Source organism: Narcine bancroftii, chromosome 3, assembly GCF_036971445.1.
Source record: "Narcine bancroftii isolate sNarBan1 chromosome 3, sNarBan1.hap1, whole genome shotgun sequence".
In the NCBI taxonomy this organism is placed as follows: Eukaryota; Metazoa; Chordata; class Chondrichthyes; order Torpediniformes; family Narcinidae; genus Narcine; species Narcine bancroftii.
This window is the reverse complement of record NC_091471.1, coordinates 204,834,125-204,860,417: the sequence shown is the minus strand read 5'-3', so window position 1 is coordinate 204,860,417 and position 26,293 is coordinate 204,834,125. Positions and strand designations below refer to the sequence as shown.

Sequence of the window (26,293 nt, the reverse complement as noted above, 5' to 3'; positions counted from 1 at the left end):
CCACCAAAGTCTCTTCTCATGCAAATGAGAGGCGGGAAAGCTCTTCTTCCTCCTCAGGTAGACAGAAACAGAATGCCATGTGTAGCCGGCCATGTTGGACAAAGGATGCTGGACAGAAGACACCACCATCAGGGGAGGAATATGACCCAGAGTTCTACTATGATCAGGATACTGAATACCAGAATGGATGACAGGCCATGCTAGCCTCTCTTCGTCTGAACCAGGCGAGTCACACGATTTATGAAATGCGTCTGTTAGTATTAAAATTAATGGGTCGAAAGTAAATTGCCCGATGGACAGCGGGAGTACTGAAAGTTTCATAGATGGGGGCTAGTAGAGTGCCTTGCCCTGAACACATACTCTAGTGACCATCAGATTTTATTTGCGTCCAACAGCCACACAGCTAAAGTGATACACTTCTGCAAGGTCACAGTACAAGGCACAGAGTACGAGGAATTTAAATTGTTAGTTCTCCCCGTCTCTGTGCTCGGGCTGGACTTTCAATGTCAATTGGAGAGCATCACAATGGTTTACAATGGGCCCCTTCCCCCACTGCTCCTTAAGAACAAACAGCCCTGTAACCTGACAGCCCTGAATGTAGAACCTCTCCCGCTATTCACTCATCGCACCCTGGACTGCACGCCAATAGCTACCAAGAGCAGGAGGTACAGCCTGCGGGATAGAAAGTTCATTAAAGAGGAGGTTTGCAGACTCCTACAAGAGGGCATAATAGAGAAGAACTCCAGCCCCTGGAGAGCCCAAGTAGTTGTAATAAGGTCGGGGGAGAAGCAGTGGATGGGGTCAACTACAGTCAGACCATCAACAGGTTTACGCAGCTGGACGCCTACCCACTACCACGCATAGCAGACATGGTGAACAGCATTGCGCAATATAAGGTGTTCTCCACTATAGACTTCAAGGCAGCATATCACCAGTTGCCCATCAGAGAGAGGGACCGCATATACACAGCATTTGAGGCAGATGGCAGACTGTATCAGTTTCTCCATCTCCCCTTTGGCATCACTAATGGGGTGTCTCTGTCCCAGCGGGAGATGGACCACATAGTAGACGAGTATCAACTCCAGGCAGAGTTCCCTTATCTCGACAATGTTACCATTTGCAGCCACTCTCAAGCCGACCATGATACAAACCTCAAGCGCTTCTTCCAGGCAGCTAAGGAACGTAACCTAACATACAATAAGGACAAACGCGTCTTTAGAGCTAAGAAACTGGACATCCTGGGACACGTAGTACAAAACGGGGAAATCAGCCCAGATCCTGCCCGCATGCGCCCTCTCCCAGACCTCCCAGTCCGTTACACTCAAAAAACGTTAAAGAGATGTTTGGGACTTTTCGCATACTATGCACAGTGGGTTCCCAACTATGCCGACAGGGCCCGCCCGCTCATAAAAGCCTCAGTGTTTCCCCTCGGCCCTGTGGCTGTCAAAGCCTTTACAGAGATTAGGGACCTGATTGCAAAAGCAACCCGGTGGGCTATAGATGAGACTAAACCTTTCTAAGTGGAGACGGATGCCTCAGATGTAGCACTAGCGGCCACACTGAATCAGGAGGGGTGGACCCTACCGGGGTCAGAGATGAGACACTCAGCAGTGAAGAAGGAAGCACAGGACATTGTAGAAGCAGTGAGGTAGTGGAGACATTACCTGGCTTGTAAGCGCTTCACTCTGGTCACGACCAACAATCCGTGGCATTTATGTTCGACAACCAGAACAGGGAGAAAATTTTAAAATGACAAAATTTTGCGCTGGAGTATAGAACTGTCCATGTACAATTACAACATTCTATACTGGCCCGGGAAGCTCAATGAGCCCCCAGATGCACTGTCCAGGGGCATCTGCATGACCCTCAATCACACGTCCCAACTGCAGAGCTTGCACAATGAGTTGGGTCACCCGGGGCTCACTAGATTGTTCCATTTCATAAGGACCCATAATCTCCCGTTCTTGGTGGAGGAGGTAAGGACAGTTAACAAGGGCTGTCCCATCTGCATGGAATGCAAACTGCAGTTCTACGTGTCAGACAGGGCTACATTGATAAAACCCACCAGACCCTTTGAATGCCTCAGCCTCGACTTTAAAGGCCTGCTCCCCTCCCACGACAGGAACGTCTACTTCCTTAACAACATAGATGAATACTCCCTCTTCCCTTTCGCAATTCCATGCCCTGATGTGTCAACAGCCACAGAAATAAAATGTCTGCAATCTAATTTCAGCATGTGTGGGTACCCTGGCTATATACACACTGACAGGGGTGCTGCATTCATGAGTGCAGAAGTCCAGCATTACCTACGGGACAGAGGTATCACCACAAGCACACTACAAGTTACAACCCTAGGGGTAATAGGCAAGTGGAAAGGGAAAATGCCACTATTTGGAAAACAGTACTGTTGACCTAAAAAGGCAAAAGACCTACCCATGGCAAGATGGCAGTACCTGCTACCGGAGGCTTTACATTCGATACGCTCACTGTTGTGTACCACCACAAACACGACTCCACATGACCGCTTGTTTTAATTTTTAAGGAAAGCCGCGATGGGCACGCCAGTGCTGCCTAGATGACTGATGACACCGGGTCCGGCACTCCTCCGGAGCACTCTAGGCCCCACAAAATGGACCCACTGGTGGAGCTAGTAGAGCTGAGGCACGTGAACCCCCACTATGCATTCGTCGCATTCAGGGACGGACAGAAAGATTTAGTAGCCATCAGAGACATCGCGCCGGCTGGTATCGTGTACAACAAGGAAGGATCACAGATCCTATGGACCCCTATGGACCATCAAGATGGACAACAGACATCAGGAATATCATATCACATCATATCATATCATATCATCCCAAAACAAACCACCGACTGATACACTCCCAACAGCCGGTACCCATCCGAAAAGCCCTACATCCCCCCAGCATACCCCTACTCTGCAGCCGATGAGCAGCCCTGCACCCTCAACCACTCAACGTCAGGACCCCCTGCCCCCAATACCCCCCACCTCCCCAGTATCCTGAAGGTCCAAGAGACTAAAGAAAGCCCGCCAGATCCTGGACTTATGAACTTGCGGGGGTTGGGGGGGTGAGTGGCCAAATTTTTTTAAGGGGGGTGAAAGTGGTGATATGCCATTACACCACTAAGTCACCAGGGGCCACCACCTGATGACCCTGTATATAAAGCCGATTGGAGCTCATGCTCCTCCTTCTGACCTGGGCTTGCACAGAGGCAAGACTTAGTTGTAAATATCACTCTATAAAAGCTTGCATTTAACCTACACTCTGCTTTGTGTGGTTAATGTTGGACACAATGTTAAAACATTATTTCCGGTAAGGCTGTATTGGTAGATTTTCCTCAAAATGTTTGAAGTGAGAAGGATTTGGTAGGGTATTTGGAAAGAAATAATATAATTTGAAGTCAAAATCCATAGCAAGAGAAAATGATCTTAAAAGTAAAGTTAGATGTTAGAAGGGCCTAATGGCCTGTTTCCGTGCTGTAATTGTTATGTTATGTTAGGAACCAAGTGAAGAAGCACTTTTCCCACTGGCAACTATAGTAAGGATCTGAAAATTGGTTCATTAAAAAGCTGTTGAGACTGAACTAATGGGAGCTTCCAACAAGATAGATTTTATTGAGCAGGGTGAGACTGAGAACAGGAAAATTAAGTCGAAGTAGAGACCAGCAATAACATTGGACAATAATGTTTTTTCAAAAGGTTTCCCTCCTGAAAAAAATTGGGATTATGATAGACAACTTCAGGCTGAACACAAAGATAATTTCAGATTTGCTTTAAATTAATACTGATTAAATGTAGTACATTGAATTACATCATGATGCTGACACCTTGTGTTGGTTCAACTGACCTAGAAATGTTTTGTACTCAGTATCTGATGCCTCTCATGTCAGTATCCAACAACAGTCAGCCAGCATTGATGCAATTCAGTTGCCCTGATACCAATTTTCCATGGTCGCAATATCCTGGTGAAACCTTTCACCATGTTTGTCACTTCTTTCTTTCTTTGGCTTGGCTTCGCGGACGAAGATTTATGGAGGGGGTAAAAAGTCCACGTCAGCTGCAGGCTCGTTTGTGGCTGACAAGTCCGATGCGGGACAGGCAGACACGGTTGCAGCGGTTGCAGGGGAAAATTGGTTGGTTGGGGTTGGGTGTTGGGTTTTTCCTCCTTTGCCTTTTGTCAGTGAGGTGGGCTCTGCGGTCTTCTTCAAAGGAGGTTGCTGCCCGCCAAACTGTGAGGCGCCAAGATGCACGGTTTGAGGCGTTATCAGCCCACTGGCGGTGGTCAATGTGGCAGGCACCAAGAGATTTCTTTAGGCAGTCCTTGTACCTTTTCTTTGGTGCACCTCTGTCACGGTGGCCAGTGGAGAGCTCGCCATATAACACGTTATATGGCGTCGTGTTTGTCACTTACTGCATCAAGATCAGCAGGGAAAAAGTCCAAGTGTGAATATAGAAAGTGAACTTTCAATGACGTTGCAATTCATGGTTTAGTATGCTTGAAGAAGACTTAAACTATGACAGAAAATATTTAAAAAGTTATATCTCAAAAATGGTATGTGATGGGAAAAGTTTAGGAGGATTTTTGTGATCAGCAGCCCAAAATCCATAAAATACACTCAAAAGTGTTCTGGTAGCAAAATCTTTGCTGTTCAGTGGGGAATGATAGTATGAATGCCCTTTCACGGTTTCCATTGATCTTGTGGTCTTGAGACACACATTGATTTCTATAAAGATGTGGGGAAGTACACAACTCACAGCGTAGTTTATGGCAAATTATGGGCTCTGGATCTGTTTTGCATCACCACATAATATGTTTTGTCTGTTCCTCAGGTGTGATCAGCGTGATCAAGATTTGATGCAACATTAAGGTAAGAATTGCAGCCGAAGCTCAAAAGGGGTGGCTCAGAGGTTGCATTCAACAATGATAAACTAGATCTGAAATTAATTTAGATTGCTATGGAAGAGAATATTCAGCTCGCCACATACTTGAAGGTTCAACAAAAACCTCATGTCCAATTTCCTTGTCTGAGAAAACAGAATATTCTTGGATATGAGCTATTGTGTTTCATGTTTTCTTTGTCAGCATTTCATTCTCTTTCTGAGCTCCCCAAATGTATATTATTGTGGAATGAAGAAAGACCACAGCCCCCACTTCTCTTAAGAACTAATAAATCATTCCTTCATTTGAATGCAAAGAAGGAAGCAGCTCAAATTTTGTGGTTACTTGGTAAAGCAAAACATTTTACATGACTGCACAACTAATTATGCATTAAAGCAGTACTTGTTTAACTTTGGCTGCTGGTGGATTTGAAAATGGTTGGCAAAATATGCAGCAGATGCATCCGAGATCCTGTGGGTACCTTTAATCAACAAACTTATTCACCAGGGTAATGAGTGTTTGGAACAGGCTGTCAGAGGAGGTGGCTGAGGCAGATACGATTGCAACATTGAAGAAAAAAATTGACAGATATATGGATAGAACATTACAGCACCGTTAGGCCCTTTGGCCCATGATGTTGTGCCGATACATATATACCTACCAAAAAAACCTCTCTCTATCTCATAACCCTCTATTTTTCTTTCATCCATGTGCCTGTCTAAGAGTCTCTTAGATGCCCTATTGTTCTAGCCTACACTACCACCCCTGCCAATGCATTCCAGGAACCTACAATTGTCTGAATAAAAAAAACATACCCTGATATCTCCCTAAAGTTTCCTCCCTTCAATTTGTTTAGATGACCTCTGGTGATTGTTATTCCTGCCCTGGGATGGGTGCAAAGAGGGTCCCTTAGAGGTAGAGGGAAATAAAGTCTTCTTCTACCCGGACATTACTGCGGCACAGTTGAAGGCCAGGAAGGAGTTTGAGCCAGTCAAGAGGCTGATCAAGCTAAAGGGATATGAATGTCTACTGAGACATCCAGCCATCCTGAAGGTGATATTTCCAGAAGGAGAAAGGAAATTTCTTGCAGATCCAGAGAAGGCGCGGAAAAAGGTACTGACTGTCTACCTTATCTCTGCCTCTCATAATCTTGTAGACCTCTATTAAGTTACCTCTCATCCTCCAAAGAGAAAAGCACTGGCTCTGCTAACTTTGCCTCATAAGGCATGTGTCCCAATCCAGATAGCATCCTGGTAAATCTTCTCTGCACCTTTTCCATAGCTTATACATCTTTCCTGTAATGAAGTGACCAGAACTGAACATATTCTAAGTGTGGTCTCACCAGAGATTTATAGAGCTGCAACATCACCTCACAACTCCTGAATCAATCCCCAGATTAATGAAGCCCAGCATGTCATTGGTCTTCTTAACTGTCCTACAACCTACTTGACAACTTTAAGAGATTTGGACACCAAGTCCCTCTTTTAATCCACACTGTTAAGTATCCTACCATTAACCCTGTACTCTGCCTTCAAATTTGACCCAGCACCTCACACTTACCTGGATCCAAATCCATCTGCCATTTTTCTGTCCAAATATGCATCCTGTCTATATTCTATTGTAACCCATGACAGCCTTCTGCACTATCCACAACTCCTCCAACCTTTGCATCATCAGAACCAACTCTCTACTTCTTCATCCAGGCCATTTATAAAGATCACAAAGAGCAGAGGACCCAGAACAGATCCTTGCAAAACTCCACTAGTCACTGACCTCTAGACAGAATACTTTCTGTCCACTCCTACTCTCTGCTTTCGAAAGGCAAGCCAATTCTCTATCCACATAGCCAAGATTCCATGGATGCCTCATGCCTTTCTGAACAAGCAAATGGGGGACTTTATTAAATACCTTACTAAATTCCATATACACCACATCTACCACCCTAACTTTATCAATTTCTTTGGTTACTTTTTCAAAAAACCCAGTTAGCTTGTGAGGCACGAACTTTCCTTCACAATGCCATGCTGATTGTCCCTAAGAAGACTGTATTTCTCTAAATGCTCGTAAATCCTGTCGTAAGAATCCTCTCCAATAGTTTGCACACCATTGACATGACTATAATAATTTTCTAAATTCTCTCTTTTACCTTCTTTAAATTAGGGGACCACATTGCCATTCTCCAATCCTCTGACACCTCTCCTGTGGCCAAACAGGACACAAGTATCATCACCAATGCCCCAGCAACCTCTTCCCACCCTTCCCATAGCAAACATCCGTATACCTCATCCTATTTCGGGGACATTAATCCTAATGCTTTTAAGAAGATCCAGCACTTCCTCTTTCATAATTTCACATAAGCTTTTTCTGTTCTGATCTCAACTTGACCAAGGACCTATTCGCTGGTAAATACTGCAGCAAAGCATTCATTTAGGATGTCCTCAACCTCCTCTGCCTGCAGGCACATATGGCATTCTTTATCCTTAAGTGGCCTTACCTTCACTGTTGTCATCCTTCTGTTCTTCATACAAGCATAGAATACCTTAGGATTTTCCTTAATCCTAATTGCCAAGGACTTCTCATGCCTCCTTCTAGCTCTCTTCACTCCTTTCTTAAGTTCTTTCCTGGCTACCATATAATTCTCATGAACCCTTCCTATTTCTTACTTCCTAAATATAAAGTATGCTTCCTTCTTCCTCTCAAACAGGAGTCTCACCTATTTTGTTAACCATGGTTCCCTTTTACTCCTCTTTTCCCTGTCTCAGTGGGGGAAACCTATCCAGAACCTCACACAGGTCATCCCTTCTGTGCTTTCTTCTGAGAACATCTGTTACCAATTTACTCTCCCTATTTCCTGCTTCATCCCATCGTAATTAGCACTTCCCATTTTGTCTGCTTTTAACCTTGTCCATAGCTATGCTAAAACTATCACCAAAATGCTCCCCCATTGAGAGGTCCACCACCTGGCCAGGTTCATTACCAAGTACTAGATCCAGTAAGTTTGAGAAGGATATGGGCCAAACACAGGCAGGTGGGACGAATGTGGGTGGGAATTTTGATGAACATGGGCAAGTTGGGTGAAAGGGGCAGTTTCCATGCTGCATGTCTCTATGATTCCATGATGAGAAGAATGGGTTGAATGGGAGGTCACGTGATGTGGAAAGAGTAGGAGGAGGTGGAATCCTAGAGCTCCCAGGATTGGCAAGAATAAATAGGATAAAAACCTCAACTGAATTACCAAAATACCAAAAAAGGACGTGGGAAGAAGCCTACAACAAACAATGACTAAGAGCAAATTTACAAATAAAAGCATGAAAGAATCTCCATCGAAATGAGAGGCCCAGCTAGAGATGCCTCAAGGTGAGGAAAATGGCGGGGCTGCCCTGAGGCCCGAGGAGGGAGCTGCAGTTTCAGTTGAATGACAGCACTGCTGTCCAACAAGTACACAAAGAAAACCTTTCTTATGTCCCTGGAGATGGGGAGAAGCTTGGGGCCCCCCTCCCACAGTGGAAATGCCAGGTTGGGTGCCCTCATGATATGTGCGAGGCCAGGGATGAAGTCAGAGCCTGTAGCAATCGTGGGGCAGCAACAATGAAGGGTGCAGTGAGCGGGCCGGCCTGTAAAGAAAAGAATCCGCGAAGAACTGGCATCAACTCCGGTATTGAGGGGGTGGTCGGAACTCACCTCGGCTGCAGCGGCGTGTCCGGAGTCAAGTCGCGCAGTGCAGTGGACAATACAACATGGAGTGGCGTCAGGTTGAGCGCAACAACCAAAATCAAATCAAAATAAGCAGGGGGGGTGGGGGGAACCCTCACTGTGTGATGTAATGGACATGCTGGGCCAGATGGAAGACAGGCTCCTCCAGGCTGTCGAAAGGAGAGCCCAAGATATGGGAGGGAAGCTGGACAAGGTCCAAGGAACCCTATCTGGGCTGATTGGTAGGGTGGCTGAAGTGGAGGAAAGGGTAGGCAAAAATGAAGACACCATACATGGTATGGGTAATAAGTTAGAGATGCTGTTGAATGAGAGGGAGAATATTTGGAGGAAATTAGATGCTCTCGAGAACTACAGCAGGCAAAATAACGTTAAAATAGTGGGGCTAAGGGAAGGAATTGAAGGGCAAAACCCAGTAAGTTATTTTCAGACCTGGATCCCTGAGGTGCTGGGCAAGGGTATATTGGGAGAAAAGATTGAGATAGAAAGGGCTCATAGATTCATTTTCCCAAGACCAGGTCCCAGGCAGAGACCGTGTTCTGTCCTGATAAGGTTGTTGTGTTATCAGGACAGGGAGAGCATATTAGGAGCGGGGGTGACTGGTGCAAAGAGGATCCCTTAGAGGTTGAGGGAAATAAAGTTTTCAACCCAGACATTAGTGCGGCACAGTTGAAGGCCAGGAAGGCGTTTGAGCCAGTCAAGAGGTTGATCAAGCTAAAGGGATATGAATGTGTATTGAGACATCCAGCCATCCTGAAGGTGATATTTCCGGAAGGAGAAAGAAAATTTATTGCAGATCCAGAGAAGGCATGGAAATTCACTGAAGGCCTGACCACATTGGGGAGCACAAAGAAGAAGTAAAGCCCGACTAGGGATTAACCTACAGTGGTTTTTATTACATTGTGAATTTAACCCACAGGGATCTACAGATGTATTATGGAATGTAATGATATTTTGGCATTTAAATTGAAAAAAGGTTTGAAAAAAGGTTGTGCCAAGTAGACAAGAAGCTATAATTACAGTTTTGCCGGTGTCACAACCTGTTATGGGGGGGGGGGGGGGGTGGGGAGTTGACAACTGAAAGAGGTTGGCAACAGAGTAGGGGGGAGGGGAGGGTGAATGTAACCTGGGGCAAAGATTATGTTGGGAGAGTAATGGTGGTTAAGGGAAGGTATGGCTGTGAATGTTTCTTGTGTCTTCTTTTATTCTCTTTTGGTTAGTCATTTGGGTTTTTGCCTTTCTCCTTGTTCCCACCCTTGTTCCTCACTTAGTTATTTTCACGGCTCAGATGGAGCGAAGTGAAGGGCAGATGGTCAGAGATTGGGGGTGCGGGAATGGGTGGTGGCGGGGAGGGGGGGGAAGCATTTAGGGGAGGAACCATTTAGGGGAGGAACCCAGGGATAATGGCTAAGAATGTAAAGTTTGCTACTTTTAATGTCAATGGCTTAAATGGTCAGGTGAAGAGGAAAAGGGTCTTGGCACACATTTAAAAAATGGGGATAGATCTGGCCTTCCTTCAAGAGATGCATTTAACTGAGTGGGAACATCAAAAGCTAAAAAGGGGATGAGTGGGTCAGGTTATATCCTCCTCGTTTGGCTCAAAGGCAAGGGGAGTGGCAATTCTAATGGGGAAAAGTGTTCCATTGCAGGTTCAGAAGGAAAATGGAATGTGTATACCCCCAACTATGATGATGAAAAATTTATGCAGGACATTTCCCTACAATTGGCAGAGGGGAATTAAAATATTCTAATGGAGGTCACTTTAATCTATGTCTGGATCCTATGCTAGATAAATCCACAAAATGGATAACTAGGACCAGGGTGGCAAAAGCCACCATTGACTGCAGGAGGGAGCTGAATTTGATAGATGCATGGTGGACGAATCATCTGAGGGAGGGACTACTCATTTTACTCAAAGCAACATGACTCCTACTCTGGAGGGTAGGGCAAGACTTCTCTCAGACCATTCCCCCTTGGCTTTGACTATAGATATGCCAGATAAGCAAGGTACAGCATAACACTGTTGTTGAAAAAGCTGGAGTTTTGTAGTTTTATAAGAACTCAAATAGCCCTGTTCTGTGAGGACAACTGCCATTCATTCCAGATAAATTTCTTCTATGGGACACCCTCAAGGTGTACTTGGGGGGCCAGATAATTTGGTATACAAAGACAGTCAAGAAAAATTATTTGAGGGAGGTGGAGGAATTGGAAAAGGACATTACCCAGTTCGAGAAGGATTTTCAGTAATCAGGCTCATAGGACCTTTGTACAGCTCTCACAAATAAGAAATTGGAATATAATACACTTCAGATGTACAGTATGGATAAGGCCATTATGAGGTCAAGACAAAAGCATTGCAAGTTGCGGGAGAAAGCCCTCAAGGTCCTCGCTTGGCAGTTAGGGCAATATAAATGGGGAATGGCCAGGTCTCATATAAACCAAAGGAAATTAATAAGACCTTCAGGGGATTCTATGAAGGATTGTATAAATCTGAATTGGAGTTCCCAGTCAAATGGACGAGTTCCTGGCCAGATTAGATCTCCCACACCTGAATCTAGAGGAGCAGGTGGGATTAGACCTTCCTTTTCAGAGGAAGAACTGGATAAAGCATAGAATCCACTCCAAGCAGGCAAGTCTTTGGGGGAGGATGGAGTCCCACCTGAGTTCTATAGAGAATTTAAGGACTTATTTATGCCTCTGTATATGGAGGTGATAGACCAGGCTAGGGAAACATGGACCCTCCTGGAATCTTTCACAATGGCAATTATTATGATGATTTTGAAGAAGAGCAAAGATCCACTCATGCTCTCTTTTTATTGGCCAATTTCCCTGCTGAATACTGATTATAAGATCCTACCCAAAGCCCTGGCAAACAGATTGGTGTTGCATTTGCCGAAATTGATAAGCAAAGATCAGGCAGGCTTTGTGCAGGGGAGACAAACAGCAGACAATATTGGCAGATTGTTGACAGTAATGCATCTGGCACAATCTTGAAATGAGAGGCTGTTTCCTTGGATGCAGAGAAGGCTTTTGACAGACTCAAATGGGACTTTTTATTTAAGGTGCTGGAAAAGGTGGGGTTGGGACCAACTTTACAAAATTGGATCAGAACCCTCCTGGCAAAAGTCGTAACCAATGGGCAGGTCTCTTCAGCCATCCCACTTACCAGATCTAGTAGACAAAGGTGCCCACTGTCACCAACTCTCTTTGTGCTGGCAATGGAACCTCTGGCAGATGCCATTCATCAGGATCCAGACATTAAAGGTTATAGAGTGGGCCAGGAGGAGCACAAAATTAACATTTGCTGATGGCATACTGATACATCTGATGGACCCTACGATTTCATTGCCTTGACAGCACATAGTACTGGAGGACTATGGGAAACTTTCTAGGTATAAAATCATTTGGGAAAAGAGCGAGGTGATGCCACTCACTGAGGGTAATTATAGTCAATTTAAAGAAAATAGTAATTTAAAGTGGCCGCAGGAGGGGAACAAATACCTAGGAGTTAGTATTGATGGTAACTTGAATAATTTATACGTTAAACTACATCCCCTTGCTGGAGAGAGTCGAAGAGGTTTTAAATAGATGGATGTCCCTGCCCATAACATTAGTGGGCAAGGTTAACTGCATCAAAATGAATGTGTTGCCAAGATTCCAGTATCTCTTTCAAATATTCACTGTACCATTGCCCCGGGGTTTCTTTAAACAGCTGCTACATAAGGTTAGAAGGCTTCTTGGAGTGGTAAGATGGCATGTGTCACTATGGAAAAATTAACATGGGACTACAGTCTAGGAAGATTGAGAATGCCAGTCTTCAAAAACTATTATTGGGCAGCTCAGTCGAGATACACCACCTCTCTCTTTCAGGGAGGAGGTGTACCATCCTGGGCACAAATTGATCTGCCCTTGGTGGGCAAGAGGATAGCAAAGGATTTCATTTACAAATGGTTCACAAAATTGCTGTCAGGGAAGAAGGACAGCCAAATATTAAAACAAGTGATTGGTATCTGGTCCAGAATTAGCCAGTATCTGAACACTAAAGTGGGGCTGTCACCCAAAAACATCCCTGACTCCTAATAAATTAATACCATTAACGTTAGGTAACAAGATCCTGGACACCTGGACACCTTGCATCGTAATGGCATCAAGTGCATAGAGGACTGTAATGAGCAGGGGCAATTAATGTTGTTTGAGCAGCTAAAAAATAAATATGATTGCCAAATCAGGCATTCCACTGCTATCTTCAAATAAGGTCTTTTCTACAGGATGCATTGGGTCCAAGTATGGCCCTACCTCGACGCAGTAACATAGAGGCCTTGATTCAAAGGGGGAGTGGTAAGAAATTTATTTCAACCTGTTCCAGTTGGAGGGACCCAAACTAGGCCTTCATAGATCGAAAGAAAGATGGGAGTCGGACCTGGGCATTGCATTTGATGAGAGATGCTGGTCTGACTTGTGCCAGGAAAGCATGACCATGGTCATCAATGCAAGGTACAGGCTGGTGCATTATAACTTTTTGCACCAGCTTTATCTAACACTGCAGAAAATAAACAGGTCAAAACCGGAACTCTCAGACCAATGGTTCAGATATGGCATTGCAACCAGAATGTTCATGCATGCAACCTGGTCATGTACCATAGTGAGGCCCTTTTGGATAGATCTAGGCCAAGTCCTGGAGAAAATCATATAGGCAAGCGATTCCCACAGGACCCAGAGTTGTTCCTGCTAGGAAATATAATGGACATAAGGCTTACAATGAAGCTGTCCAAATTTCAAATCCAATTTAGCAGTGGCCAGGAAGTGCATTGTGGTGACCTGGAAGTCCAACTCTAGTCTCAGTATAAAACGATGGAACAGGGAAATACAGAGCTGCGTTCCCCTGGAGAAAATAACTGATAACCTGAGAAACAAATACGGTACCTTTCATAAGATCTGGCAACCATACATGCACTACAAAGGCCCATGGTGGTGATTGGTTTCCCCGTTCCTTGCTGTGGCTTCCTCTCCCTCGCATTGATCCCGATCAAGGAAAGACAGGAATGGATATCAGCCCACTGAGCTGCAACAATCCCTGTCCCTTATTTATTACTTATTTTCCTAGTGTTAAAGTTTTGTTGTTGTTGGTCGAAGTTTGAGTGAGTCGTCTTGTTTTATATGTGGTGGGAGGGGAGCTGGTAGAGACAAGGGCTTGTATATATAGTCATAAAGAGAATGAATTGAATGTTTGAATGCGAACTGCCATTGTTGGCTTGACAACAAACTTGTGTGAAAATATAAATAAAATATTTTTTTAATTGGGTTGAATGTATTAAGTAACATTTTCAAAGCATTTGCTAACAGTTGGCATTTAAAATAAATAGGGCAGTGTAAGTGCTCAAGTTATTCTGATCCTAAACCAAAGTTTAAACTGATATCTAACATCAGCGAGGAAAGAAAGAAATCTTTGTGGGAAAATTACTTTTGCCAACTACAGAGTCAGTACAGCTGTAGGTCAAAGCTACAGAAAGGTTCTTGAGCCGAGACATCATGTGCCCTATTCCCTAAAGGCCTTGTATGTTAGTAATAAAAAAATGAAAAATGCTGTCACATCAACTTCACAATTGCAACACTGTACATGAGGAATCTTGGGAGCTATTGCTAAAACTGCAAGTGCAGGAAGATTTTCCCTCTAATAGTGAAAATCTACGCTATTGGCTATAGAAAATCAGAAAAGCACTATGAAAATGTCAAATACCAAAGCTGAACGTTTATGAGCAGACTGCGGTTTTCCATCTGAGAACTCACTCTTTTCAAGTCATTGAGTTGGATGGTAAAGAAAAGGTCCTTCAGCCCTCCATGTTCGTGTTACTTATCTACACTGATCCCATTGACCCAAATTAGGTCAAAATAGCCTTCTGTACCTTAACGACTCAAGTGCTTTTCAAGATGTTCCTTAAATGCCTGCGCCACCTCTTAAGGCAGTATATTCCAGACTTTCCAGCATCCCGGCGTAAAAATATTTCCCCTTGGATCCCTTTAAATTTCCTACCTTTCACTTTAAAGCCCTCTTGTCTTAGATATTCTCACAAATGTTATAAAGAATTCTTAACCATCTACCTTGTTTATCATCCTTCATAATTTAAATACTCTTATCAGCTCACCCCTCCTCCACCCTTAGCACACCACCTCACACAATAAATTTTCATTTATTCACTGAAGGAATGATGAAATTATTGGTTCAGCCAGCATTTGTTGACAGAGAAAATTTCAGATTTCAGATTTATTGTCAGGGTAGATTCATGACATCATGTACAACCTTGAGATTCTTTTTCCCGTGGGCGAGGCAGAATTGCTACTTATTGCCAGTGCAAAAAAACACAAACTCAAGGTACACATGTAAACAAATAAAGCCATGTAAACAAACTGACTGTGCAAGAGTTCTTAAATGAGTCTCTGATTGAGTTTGCTGTTGAGGAGTCTGATGGTGGAGGGGTAGCTGTTGTTCCTGAACTTGGTGGTGCGAGTCTTGTGACACCTATACCTCTTTCATGATGGTATCCATGAGAACAGAGTGGGTGCTGGGTGATGTGGATCCTTGATGATTGCTGCTGTTTTCCGACGGCAATGCTCCCTGTAGATGTTCTCAATGGTGGGGAGGGTTTTACCTGTGATGTCCTGGGCTGAGTGCACTACCTTTTGCAGAGCTTTGTGCTCAGAGGAATTAGTGTCACCATACCAGACCAAGATGCAGCTGGTCAGCACATTTCCTCCACAGATCTGTAGAAATTTGCCAGGTTTCCAGTGTCATACCAAACCTCTGCAAACTCCTGATGAAGTAGAGGCACTTTCTTCACGATGTGTGTTGAGTTCAGAAAAGGTCCACCAAAATAGTGATTGCCACGAACTTAAATTTGCTCACCCTCTCCACCTCTGATCCCCCAATGATTACTGCATCATACACCTCTAGTTTTCCCTTCCTAAAGTCAACAATCAGCTCCTTAGTTTTGGTGACTTTGAGTGCAAGTTTGTTGCTGGTGCACCATTCAGCCAAGTTTCCAATCTCCCTCCTGTACGCTGACTCATCTCCTTCCTCCATACAACCCACTACTGTGGTATCATCGGTGAACTTGTAGTTGTTGTTGTCATACTAAGCCACACTGTCATAGGTGTATAGTGAGAAGAGCAGGGGGCTAAAAATGTGGCCCTGGGGTGCTCCATACTGATGGAGATTATCCTCACTGATTGTAGTCTGGAGGTGAGGTAAATCAGGATCCAATTACACAGAGGGGTGTTGAATCCCAAGTCTTAGAGTTTGCTGATCAATTAAAAAAAATTCACACTATGAACCATACTAACCAAAATACACACAAACATTTCCCTCTTGAATATACACAGTGTCATTTTCTCTCCTTTCCCCCCCTCCCTTCCCTCCCTCCTTCATTCCCCCCCCCCCACTCACTCAACATTCAACCTATATGATACATTAAACCCATTAAACAATGTCATCACACAATGAAAATAAACAAGAAATTTGTGTCTTCTACTTTTACATGCTGGGTCAGTTCATTTCGTCTTCTTCTCCTTCTGTCATTTTAGGCGTTGGAGGTCCGTGGTAGGACTTCTCTGTTGTGTTCCATGTACGGTTCCCAAATTTGTTCGAATACTGTGATGTTATTTTTTAAATTATATGTCATTTTTTCCAATGGAATACATTTATTCATTTCTATGTACCATTGTTGTATTCTCAGGCTATCTTCTAATTTCCAGGTTGACATAATACATTTTTTTGCTACAGCTAGGGCTATCATAATAAATCTTTTTTGTGCTCCATCCAAATCGAGTCCAAGTTCTTTACTTCTTATATTACTTAGAAGAAAGATCTCTGGATTTTTTGGTATGTTGCTTTTTGCTGATCAATTTTGAGGGGATGATGGTGTTAAATGCTGTCTAGGTGTTCCAGGGCTCTGTGCAAAGTCAGTGAGATGGCATAAGTGGAGAATGGGAAACCTTTATGATTCAGACATGTAATTTAAACAAAGATTTTGAAATACAATTTTGGCTCATGAGTCCATGCAACCCAATTTACACCCAATTAACCTACACACCAGTATGTTTCAAACGGTGGGAAGAAACTGGAACCCCTGGGGAAAACCCACGCAGACACATGGAGAACGTACAAACTCCTGACAGACTGTGTGGGATTCGAATCCTGGTCCCAATCGCTGGCACTGTTAAAAATGTTGCGCTAACTACAATTATTATGATTAAAATAATAAAATAAATGGATATATTTCCAATCCAAGAAAGACAGGCACAGCAGAAGTTTTAAATTCTGAGAGAGTTGATACAGTGGATGGAGAGAAGACATCCATTTTATTAAGAGGGTGCAAACTGGAAGTCATGTACTTAAAATAATCAACAATAAAACTTTATCCTGAGATCACTTCTGAACTCATTATCAAAATAAACAACTTATGCAAATGGCATACCTAAATGGGAGAAATAATATAAAAATTCAAAGTTGTATCAGCCATTTGGGTCATCTTGCCTACTCTGACATTGTATAAAATCATAGCTGGTCTTTAACCTCAGTTCCACACTTTTGCTTAAACTCCATATCGTTTCATTTCCTTCAAATCAATCTTTATCTTGACTTTTCGATCTCTGTCTTGGAAAAAGTCCAGCATTTTCCCTAGCATTTATGTCAGGTCAATTGGCTGTATTTTCTCTTTTCATTCTTCCTGATTTCTCAAAGAAAAGTAGAAAATGTGGAGGAACTCATCTTCTCAGAATTAGAAGAGTGGAGCGGAGATGGGGTAGGCGTGAGGGGAGAAGTGAGGCATAAGAAAAAGGCTATATGGAGATTCTCTAGACAACTCAGGTGTTAAGGAGCATGAGAACTGACTGATGAGGAGGTATTTTATAGCAACAAGGTGAGAAAGAGAGAAAAGCATGATAATGGGAAACAATAAGAGCAATTTACCTGAAGTTGGAGAACTCAGTGGTCATTCCAAAAGCTTGCAAAGTGACCAGCAGGAGATAAAATTTACAGCTAATATGGGCTTCACTGGAGGAGTGGAAGAGGCTGCAGGGAAACAGTTTGGAATAGACCAACCATTTTGTGGTGCGCTGTTAGACAGAATCAGGCATACACAAGGTAAAGACTGAACAACAGGCTTTAATCCACAAAATCTTCCACAGAGCCAGGCTGGCTGTGGCTGCAGCAACTCAGTGTGAGGCCTCGGGAGGCCGGCGCAGGCTTATATCCCAGAGGGTGATTGACACTCGACCGGGTGGGGCTTGATCCATTCAGGCTTACTGATTGGCAGCCGGCTAGGTGTTGTCCTGTCCCCTTACACTCCTGCAGGTACAGAGGTTGTCCCCTGCAGTAGGCCGGTGGTGTACCACCACATTCATCCCCTTCTTTAAAATTGTCCCAGGGGAGTGGGGTCAGTAACAAGGATTCACACCCACTATGTAGATACAATATTTACAGGTTGAGACGATTCACCGGCCACCGGGGTCTCTGTGACTGTTGTAGGACTGGCTCATGGTCATTGGTCAGAGGGGAAGTGGAGGGGGTTGGAGGCAGAGGTGTGTATGATGCCACGCAGAGGGGTGGCCAGGGGGACCGGGGTTGACGTATGTGGGTCGTATTGGATGGGTGGGGGTGGGCAGGTTTGTCTCCTAAGGCTGAAGTTGGCCCCTGATGGTCAAGGAGGCCCTGTGTGCCCCATAGCTGCCTGTCTTTCTTGGATGTATGCCCGGTCAGCGTCGTCCTGGGTTGGAGGATGGCATGGTGTGGTGGGTGTTCCTGCTGGTGCCAGGTCCCTGGTTGAGATGGTGTTCTCCCTGCCACTGCCGAACCTAACGAAAGCGTAGTTATGGTTTGCATGAAGGATGAAAACCTGCTCCACCAGGGATTTGGCCTTGTGTGTCCTTACATGCTTATGAGTTGCTGCAGCCACAGCCAGCCTGGCTCTGTGGGGACGTGAGCCATTCTGGGAGTGACTTTCCAATCGCCGACCTCCTGGTGAATGAGAACAGACATTTGTGAGGGGTCTCGTTGGTAGCTGTGCACAGCAGTGACTGAATGGCATGGAGTGCCTCAGGCAGGGCTTCCTGTCAGAACTCAACGGCCCACCCTTTTGACCTGAGAGCCAGGAGGACTGCCTTCCAGACCACCCCATTCTCGCGTTCCACTTGCCTGTAGCCTCTTGGGTTGTAGCTTGTCGTGCGACTGGTCGCGATACCCCTCGCCGTCAGGTACTGGCGCAGCTTGTCGCTCATGAAACTTGAACCCCAGTCACTGTGGATGAAGGTGGGGTAGGCAAATATGGTGAAAATCTGCCCCATAGCCCTGATGACGGTGGCCGTGGAGGTGTCCGGACAAGGGATGGCAAAAGGGAAGAGTGAGTACTTGTCCACTACCATGAGGAAGTAGACGTTTTGGTTCATGGAAGGCAGGGGCCCTTTGAAGTCCACGACGAAACGCTCAAAAGGCTGAGTAGCCTTTACAACGTGGGCCTGGGGGGGAGGGGGGGTGGAAGAAATGGGATTAACACTCCTCACAGACCTGACAGCCCTCAGTCATGTCCCTGACGTCCCTGATAGTGTATGGCAGATTCTGGGACTTAACAAAATGGTACAACCAGGTGACGCCCAGATGGCAGAGGAGCTCATGCAATGCCTGGAACCTGTCATCATGCATAGACGCACAGGTGCGAGAGAGGGCATCAGGGGAGTCATTAAACTTCCTGGGGGGGTACTGGACGTCATAGTTATAGGTTGCCAGCTCGACTCTCCAGCGCAGGATCTTGTCGTTCTTTATCTTCCTATTGTGGGTAGTGTTAAGCATGAAAGCCACGACCCAGTGGTCCGTGAGGAGCATGAATCTCCTGCCAGCCAGGTAGTGGCACCAGTGGCTTCTTCTTTGGCTTGGCTTCGCGGACGAAGATTTATGGAGGGGGTAAATGTCCACGTCAGCTGCAGGCTCGTTTGTGGCTGACAAGTCCGATGCGGGACAGGCAGACACGGTTGCAGCGGTTTCAGGGGAAAATTGGTTGGTTGGGCTTGGGTGTTGGGTTTTTCCTCCTTTGCCTTTTGTCAGTGAGGTGGGCTCTGCGGTCTTCTTCAAAGGAGGTTGCTGCCCGCCAAACTGTGAGGCGCCAAGATGCACGGTTTGAAGCGGTATCAGACCACTGCTTACCGCTTCCACAATCGCCTGGGCCTGCTTTTAAATGGTGGAGTGCCCTAGCTCGGAGCCGTGAAGAGTCCTGGAGAAGAAAGCGATTGGGCGCCCCCTTTGGTTAAGGGTAGCAGTGAGGGCCACCTCAGAGACATCGCTCTCCATCTGGAAGGAGGAGTCTTCATCCACAGCCTGCATCCTGGCGTCCGCAATGTCTTGCCTGATGCGGGTAAAGGCTGCCTGCACCTCAGATGGGAGGGGAAAAGTTGTGGCTTGGGCCAGTGGGCGGACCTTGTCCAAGAAGTAAGGGGCCCACTGCGAGTAATAAGAGAACAGGCCCAAGCACCTGCGGAGGGCCTTTAGCGTGGGGGGGAGGGGTAACTTCATTAATGGGCACATCTTTTCCGGATCTGGGCCGACGACTCCATGGGCCACGATGTACCCCAGGTTGGCGAGGCGGGTGGTGCTGAACACTTCTCCTTGTTGTAAATGAGGTTCAGCTCTGTGGCTGTCTGGAGGAAATTTTCCAGGTTAGCATCATGGTCCTGCTCGTCCATGGCTGCCGGTCTACCATGCGATCCATCTCCCGCTGGAAGATGGAGACCCCGTTCGTGACCCCAAATGGAACCCGGCAGAACTGGTGCAGGCGCCCATCTGCCTCAAAGGCAGTGTAGGGCTTGTCCTTTGGGTGAATAGGGATTTGGTGATACGCCAACTTCTGGTCAATCTTGGAGAAAACCCAGTAACGGGCAATCTCGTTGACCATGTCAGAGATCCTCGGCAGGGTGTAGGCATCCAGATGGGTGTACCGATTAATGGTCTGGCTGTAATCCACGACTACCCTTGGCTTACTTCCCCCTTTGACCATCAGGACTTGGGCTCTCCAAGGGCTTTTACTGGGCTCTATAATGCCTTCTGCCGGAAGTCACCACACCTCCAACTTGATGAAGTTCCTGACTGCAGCGCAATAGCGCCTACTTCTGGTGGTGATTGGCTTGCAGCCTAGCACAAGATTTGGGAAGAGAGCTGGTGAGGTGATGCACTGTGTGGAGAAGCCGCAATATGGCCGGGGATGGTAGGTTGGCGTTCTGTGCAATGTGAGTGGAGGTTGGGGACCCCCGTAGGCAAGGGTAACACTCTGCAGGTGGCACTGGAAATCCAGGCCCAGGAGGAGTTGTGCGCAGAGTTTGGGCATGACCAGGAGCCTGAATCCTGTGTAAGTCTCCCCTCCCACCGTTATATCGACCGAGCAGCACCGAAGGTTACCAACAGTCTTATCCTTGGTGGCGAGGGCAATCAAGCAGGTGGTGGGGTGGACCTTTAACCTTAGGGAGTGGACTATGTTCAGGTGAATGAAGCTCCTGGTGCTGCCACTGTCCAATAGGCACTTTACTATCTGCCTGTTGACTCGCACGTCCATCATCGAGCGCCCAAGATCGTGGGGAACGTCCCTGGTCACCGTGGTGGAGGCCAGGACCATCTCGGAGTCGGAATCGGAGTCATTGCTATTCGGAGGGATGGGGAGCGTCGATAGGGTGGCCTGGTCGTCGCACGTGTTGTCCATAATGCTGTTGGTCACTGGGTGCGGCGTGTGGCAGCTGATGGCACCCGGAGGCATGGGGAGTGTCGATAGGGCGGCCTGGTCATCGCCAGTGTTGACCACATCATTCTCAATGTTGTCGGAGGCTCTCCGTGTCGGGTGCTGCCAAGATGGCGGCAGCACGTGGGGAGCTGCTGCATGGCTGGCCTCCTTCCCCAGCTGTGTCTGCTGCGCCGGGGGAAGTGACATCATCACAGCCAGCGGCAGAGACGTCGTTATGTCAGCCAGAAGTGACGTCACACCATGAGCCGGAAGTGACATCGCTATAGTTCTCAGCGAGCAGCGAGGGCGAGGGCTGTTGCAGATGCTCGGGGCACACGCTACGATAGTTGCTGGCCAGACCAGATGTTGCGCGGTCAAAGTCGGGGAAACCGGAAGTCATCGCAGGGACAATGGCGCTGCCCGGCATGTGCACATGGGGGGGTCCGTGGGGGAGGAGGGAGGTCATAGAAGGCCACTGAGCTGCCGGAAGGTTTAGAGAGACACATTTTTGCAAAATGGCCTTTCTTGCCGCATCGGAAACAATACTAGTTCCCAGCTGGGCAGTTTTGGCGCGATCATTGATCTGACCCACACCAGGACCCACAGTACTTGCAGGGGCGCCAGGTGCCTGCCGCAGCGACATTTTCCTCCCCTGGGGCCTGGGGCTGCAGCTGCAGTGTGAGAGGACCAATGAGGGAGCCTGGGGGAACCAGAATCGAAGGCTTCAACATGCAGGGTTGCTGCTTCCAGGGTTTGGACCACTTCCACATTCCTGGTTAGGGCATAGATGTTGTCTTCCAGCAGCTTCTGCCGGATGGCCCTCGAGTGTAGCCCTCGGACGAAGGTCTCTTGGATTGTCAGCTTTTAACTCTGTTAATAATTTTTTTAAACTCGTTAATTTCATTCAATTCTCAATTACTCTGGACTTTAAATACTCCACTTTCTTCATTGGAGATTTTTGTGATTTCTTCAATGAGGATAGATACAAAATACTTGTTTATCTTATATTTGCATGAGGGAGAATCTAATTGAAAGATTTCAAATGTTGAAAGGCATAGACAGAGTAGATGTAGAAAGGTTGTTTCCCATGGTGGGAAACCATGGGAAATGACAAGAAGGCACAACTTCAAGATTGTCAGGCGTCCTCTTAGAACAGAGATGCGTAGGAATTTCTTCAGCTGGATGATGGTAAATCTATGGAATTTGTTGCCACAGGTAGTTGTGGAGGCCAGATCATTGGATGCATTTAAGGTAGAGATTGATAGGCTTTTAATTAGCCAGGGCATCAAAGAATATGGGGAGAAAGCTGGGCAGTGGAGCTGTGGGAAAATGGATCATTCATGAGTGGCAGAGCAGACTCGATGGGCTAAATAGCTTATCTGCTCCAATATCTTATTGCTTTTTGGTCTTATATTTCCCAGTGTAGCTTCTCCTATCACAATTTGTTAAGAGTAAAACATAAATGTCTGCAGTACCATGGATGAAGTAAAAACACAATGCTGGAGAAACTCAGCAGGTCAAACAATGTACTTTATATTGTAAAGACAGATACACAACCAATGTTTCAGGCTTCTGCCATTCATTAATGAATGGAAAAATGTCTGCAAGCATATCCAAATAAAACACCCATTTTGTTCGGAAGCCTCCCATATTTTTCCATAGATTGATGAAGGGCTCAAGCCTGAAATGTTAGTTATGTATCTTTATCTCTGCTATATAAAGTACCCTCTTTGACCTACTGAGTTTCTCCAGCATTATGTTTTTACAATCTGTAAGGGATTCACATTAATGACGGCCAATCATTTCCTTTACAGTTTTTAGAAACTTTTACATTCAGTTTTCATGTCTCTCACTAAATTATCCTTGCATTCTAATTGTCCTTTCCTTACCGACTTCTCCATATTTGCTGAAACTCTCCCAGGCCTCAGCATACTGCTGTTTTTGGCAATGTATTCAGCTTTTTGCTTTGATCTAATAGTCTTCTTAACCTCTCTTGCTGGCTATGCTGGAACACTTTTCCTGTTAGTGTTTTTGTGCCTTAGAGGGATATATATTTACGGAACTCTTTGTTGATACTTTGACTGTTAGCCACTGCTGGTTTACTGCCATGAGATTCAATGAAGTTTCCAAATCAATAAAAGCTAACTTACACCTCATGTCTTCATAGTTTTGTTTAGATTTAAGACCCTGGTTTCAGATTGAACTCAATGTTTTTCAGTCTTAACATAAAATTCCATCAAGCTATGATTACTATTCTCTCATACCCCTTAATTACCTGATTATTAATTAATTGCTCCAATTAATGCCTCAACAACTTCTACAAATGCACCACCGAAAGTATTCTGTCATGGTGCATCACTTATGTTTTTTACATAGCCGCTGAGCTCCAGGAAATTATTGCCATTTTCCTGGAACGCTTGCTGTGTAAAAAGGTCAGAACAGGAATGAGGGTGCCATTCTTATTCCTATAATTTACCTTCTAGACCCCTAGTAAATTTCCTGGAATGTCTGCAGTCTAAAGTTAACAGCAGGCATTCCATGAACAATGAAATATCGATGAAATACCACATATCGATGAAATGCTTTGCAAGTTCCACCTCTTTAATGACTGCACTTCAGGTATGCTGTCTAAACTCATGTAAGGAAATGGAGATTTCGAGTTTTGGTCGTTCGTGTGTGAATGACCAATGCCGAGATGTCGGACATTCTTCAGACCAGTAAAATCATGCAAATTCTATCTAAGAACATAACTGAGTGGTCCAGGAACTGCTCCACCAAGACTGCAAGAGTTGTAAATTTGGTTAAGATCATCACACAAGTCCCACCACCCACCCCACCCCGCACCCATATTGTCTAATGACTCCATGTATGCTTTCTGCTGTCTGGAAAGAATGGTCAATATGTTTAAAAGATTCATCTCACCCTGGTCACACTCTGCCACCCTCCTCCCTGAGTATGAGATCATGGACTGCCAGAGTCTTTCCTGCCTAAATGAATCTTACACTTGTAACATGATCTTGCCTTTTCTCTGTACTAAGTGATTTTTTTTTCTTGTAATTCTACTGTTTTACTTCCTATAATAAATACAGGATATCAAGTTGAACTGCTCGCAAAACAAACTTTCACACTGCACCTTGGTACATGTGACAATAAACATAAATTTCCACAGTACTAGATCTAAAATAACCCATTCTTTCCTTGTTTCCTCAATATACAGCTCTGGAAAGCTAACTCTTTTAGACTCCATGAATTCTTCCTTTGTGCTTGTTGGTTTGTCCAGTTTAGTTGTAGTTCAAAGTTCCCCGTGATCATTATATTACCTTTGTTACATTTGCCTTTACTTTCCTGATTTTACTATGCCTTACCTTATGACAAATGTTTGAGGGCCTTTGAACAACTCCCATCAAATTGCTTGTCTTTTGCTGTTTCTGAGCTCCATCCAAATGGATTCTACTTTTAACCTTCTGAGTTAAGGTCCTTCTCCATTACCACCACCTCACTCTGTTCTTTTACACCAGGGCTACTCTACCCCATTTTTTTCATTTTGCCTCTATCTTCCAAAAACTAATTAGTCTGGAATATTTAGTACCAACTTGATCACTTTGCAATCAAGTCTTTGAGACTGGAACATCCTATTTCCATTTATCCCATTACTTCACCTACCTTGGTTTGAATGTTGCTTGTGCTCAGGTTAAAAAAGACCCTTCAAAATATTATCTTTTTACCATTTTTCTATAGGAAGCATTCACTTATTGTGCACAGTGTCCATTTTCAACCAGTATTATCACTTTTTCTTTCTCCAAAATTTCCAAACTGACCTCCATGAAAAATCTTCCCAACTCCACAACCTTGTTAAAAGCCTCAACTGCAGTGGTTGCTATTCTCTCTGTTCCCAGTCTCATTCAACTAAAGCTCATCCTAACTGAGCAACTGAACAATTCTTTCCCTATTACTGGTGCTTTTGCCCCACAAATTGAAACACATTTCTGCCACATGTTGAGTCACACAGTCAACTCTGATATTATTTACCTTATGCCAATTTAGATGTCCTCTGGTTAGAGTTGTATGGGAAGGTTCACAGGTCTGATAGCTATTTGGCCCTTTCAGGTGGCTTGAAGACCCCCTTGTAAAGCTGCAGAATATCTCCCCTTGCGGCAGAAGCACCTCCGAGGTACCAACCCCAACCCCAAGCGGAGTGCCACGCTTCACCGACGCACCTGAATGTGCGGCTGCTGTAAGCGGCTGCCTGGGAATGGGCTGACAACTCCATCAGCCAGCGACCTAACTTCCCGCTGCTTGACAGCCCCCCTCCCCATTACCTAACAGCCTCACTGCCCCGCTACCTGACAGCCTCCCCCAGTGCCTCACTTCCTGACAGTCCCCGCCCCACTGGGGAGGGGATGTTGGCAGGGGCCATCGGGACAGGGGTCACTGTCGGGGCAGGGGCGGCCGTAGGGGGACATCGGGGGGTGGCTGGTGCAGGCAGTCACAGCCCGGCTGGCCGGCCCTGCACTGTGGCTCAAAATGCGGCATAGCAATGGCCGTCTTCCCTACCCATAATCCCCTCACAGCTGGAACTGTGTGGGAAACACAGAGCAGTTCCACTTACATGGGGGATAATGGGTAGGGAAGACGACCATTGCTATGCCGCATATTTATGACGGGTGGCACTGCGGCACCAGTCGCCCTGCTTCCATCAGATCCGGAGGTGCTATGAGGTGCCTCTGGATATGAATAAGCTCTTTCAGGTGGACCAGGCAACACTGCAGCAGCCTTTTAGGGCTGCCACCTAAAGGTGAGTCTGCAAATTAAGATCCACTCCTACCGCCACCCTCAAGGTGGAGGGTCCACCTCAAAGGACCTAATGCAAAAAAAAAGTATTCTTGAACCTAGAGGCGTTGCACTTCAGGCTTTTGTACTTTCTGCCTGTAG

The 26,293-nt window shown here is 45.5% G+C and overlaps 1 long non-coding RNA gene across 3 annotated transcripts in view; it reads left to right on the top strand.

The window, feature by feature from the left end:
- LOC138758049 (uncharacterized) overlaps positions 1-26,293 on the top strand; it is a 174,584-nt gene that overhangs the window by 137,538 nt on the left and 10,753 nt on the right. For all 3 annotated transcript variants that reach the window (XR_011354095.1, XR_011354096.1, XR_011354094.1), the window contains exon 5: positions 4,850-4,887. This is a non-coding gene — a long non-coding RNA (uncharacterized lncRNA). The remainder of the gene's footprint in view (positions 1-4,849; positions 4,888-26,293) is intronic.